Consider the following 2,920-nt stretch of genomic DNA (forward strand, 5'->3'; position numbering starts at 1 on the left):
TGTCGTAAATTTTATGGTATTTCTCAGGGTGCTGTATCTAGAGAAGTTATCACATCCAAGAGCGTTGACGTGGCGTTGAATTTGCTCACCTTTCTAGACAACTTGTTGCTTTCCATTTTTGTTGTTTTTTAAAAAATATCTTTCAGAAAATCTCTAAACTGCACAAAAGCTCTCGCTGAGTGTATGGGTCTGTACGTCAAATCGTCAACTGGCTGAGAGCGCTGAGAGGAAGGAGAGGAACAAACAAAGGAACGTCAGGTGGCCAGTGCTGCTAGACAATTATTTACCCATCGCATTGAACAAATTAAAAAATTAAAAATTAAATTCTTTGCCTTTGTTAGAATCTTGTAACTTAGCTGATTGCGCTATACAAGTATCTCGTTGGCATCAAACACAAATTTTGTTGCACTACATTCGATGTTCTTACTGTAAATATCCACGAGATGGTAGTAAGGTTGGTAGTAGTCAGCTCGATTATCTCTCTATCTCTCTCTCTCTCGCCTCTGAAGTTTTAATAACTATATTTTAAAAAGAAATAGATCAGTTCTGATAAGTTTTGTGCGCGACAGCGACGACAAATAAGCTACATATGCTGTTTTCAATTAATTTACTGCTATTCCAAGCTGAAATACTTGATAATCTGTCTTTTAACAAGTACCTTTGCCATACCCCTCCAACTCCAACGTCATATCTTGCATGCAAACCTCTCCGGCTTCCGGCTTGTCTCTTCGTCGTTTGTCCAGGGTGTTCGGTACTTCGATCGTCGCAGTCACGTCACGACACGTCACGGTCCGTTTTCTAACGGATTTACTCAATGACAATTAATTACCTATCCGAGATGGAGAATAATCAACAACGTAAGTAAATCAATGATTGACCTTTACTATCCGTTTTATTTTAACATTTTAATGTCATTGTGTCTGATGAATAGAAGCATAGAACAAGCTAGGTTATACAAGATTTTTTTAAGTCTTGCTTTTACTTTGGTGAAATAAGTTTTTGGTCTATAGAAATATGTCAATTGATAAGTATTCTAAAGTACAACCACGGCTTATTGCCGAGGGGTGCATAACTTCGAAAATCCCTGTACGCTTACTAGATCAATCCCTTTGCAATCCGTCTCCAATCCCTCCAATCCCTTCCAATCTTTCAAATCCCCCAAATCTTTCAAATCCGTAAAATCCCGAAAATTGCTAAAATCCATCAAAATGTCCTTAAATTTCAAAAAATCCTTCCTGCGACCTCCCCAAATCTCACTATGATTCTCTCAAATCCTCAACAATCTTCCCAAGATGTCACTGTCACGGTGAATGACTTTCTGTGACTTTCTGTTTAAATTTTGCCTGGTTAGCCAAAATTTAGGCAGCAAGTACTCACTGTGACACCACCATGTTCAATCGAACACTGCAAATGACTTCTTAGTGAATTTTTCTTGTAAATAATTGGCTTTCAACACAAGCCAAGTGTCCTGAACATATACCCATGAAGTAATACTTGTTTAATTAATACTTTTTACAGTAGCTGACGATCCAGGTGTTGCTATTTTGAAAACCTACATGGATGCCATGATCAAGCAGAAAGTAGAGGGAGATCTTACAGAACTACAGACAGCAATCGAAGAACAGATTAAAGATGCGTTTGAGAATGTGAAAGAATATATCAATATGAAAATCGAAACTGTCCAGAGGGAGACTGTGGCCCACATCGATTCATCTGTGAGTAAATGATAAATGTGACTTCTATTAAATCATGTCAACTCTTTCTGTAGGAATTCGTCAGTAAAATGCTTTCTTTTCAATTGCTACGCAGATGAGTACCATGTGGGAAAATGTCGAGAGAGAAATAAATCAGAATATCAAAAGTGTGCATGCTGCTCCTCCCTGCCCTCCTGTGACGGATGAGGTAATAATTCATTTCCTCAAGATAGTAGTACTGTTAAAAAGCTGGTACTCACTTTTCTATTTTTTTCTTAATCCATTTCAGAATTTTGATGTCTCGGCGGATATTTCTGTTGTCGAATCTGGTGGGGAGGAAGATGGCGAACCATTAGATTTCAAAGACATTGAGGCAAAAATTGAGGTAAGCCAATAGCTTCTACTGAAGCCTAATAAGCTTGATATCTGATCCATTCCTATCACATCAATAAGTATAGTTATAGTCAAGAGCAAACCATATGCAAAGTTAATTCTTTGTTTGTTAATATTGCAGACTAAATTTTGGGGCAAAACGTTTAATAAACAGGAGGAACCTAAAAGACAAGAGGAACCTATTTCTGACGATGACCTAGTGGTAAAGTTGTTCTTTTACTGTAATCGTAGAATATCAAATATCAAAATAACCTTACAAAAATCTTTTTCTTCCCCTGCCATTAGGAATCTCCTTCTAAGAAGCCGAAACCAGTAAGAGCAAGGAAAACACCAGTTAAGAATAAGCCTAAAAGTAGTTCGAAACAGGGAAACACTGGTCCAGGTCGGCCTAAAGGCTCCACCAACAAGACGGTCAAGAAGGATGACTTGACTGACCAATATAAGAACCTACTTGAAGAACATAAAAAACTAGCCGCAGAGTTAGAAAAACTCAAGAAGAGCAAGTAGTGCCTAATTTGCTTTAAAAATTTGTTGTTGGTGAGTCTACATTGGCAAATGATTCCACTTCCATTGCACTGTAGATGTGTCATTCAATTTTCCTGCAATGTAAGTAGTGTTGGGCGCTTGTCATGTTATTTAATTATATTTGTTCTACTATCATTCTATTCCATTGCCAAGTGTTTTTAAGTTTTTGTTTTATTTGTTCAATGGTGTTGCCTAACGTTGAGGAGCTTGTAACCTTTTACAATTGATAAGTTTTTGTATTTTGGAGCAAGTTTTATTGTTTATTAATCCAATGGTGTACTTGATGTACTTTCATGCTTTCATCTTTT

At 37.2% G+C, this 2,920-nt stretch overlaps 1 long non-coding RNA gene across 1 annotated transcript; it reads left to right on the plus strand.

The window, feature by feature from the left end:
* The first annotated feature begins 1,532 nt into the window (after positions 1-1,532).
* Positions 1,533-2,756, plus strand: LOC127751475 (uncharacterized). The gene is made up of 3 exons (XR_008012135.1): positions 1,533-1,902; positions 1,984-2,289; positions 2,373-2,756. It is a non-coding gene; the product is annotated as an uncharacterized LOC127751475 (long non-coding RNA).
* The last annotated feature ends 164 nt before the right edge of the window (positions 2,757-2,920 follow it).

The sequence above is a fragment of the Frankliniella occidentalis genome, unplaced genomic scaffold, assembly GCF_000697945.3.
Source record: "Frankliniella occidentalis isolate FOCC.00 unplaced genomic scaffold, Focc_3.1 Scaffold508, whole genome shotgun sequence".
In the NCBI taxonomy this organism is placed as follows: domain Eukaryota; kingdom Metazoa; phylum Arthropoda; class Insecta; order Thysanoptera; family Thripidae; genus Frankliniella; species Frankliniella occidentalis.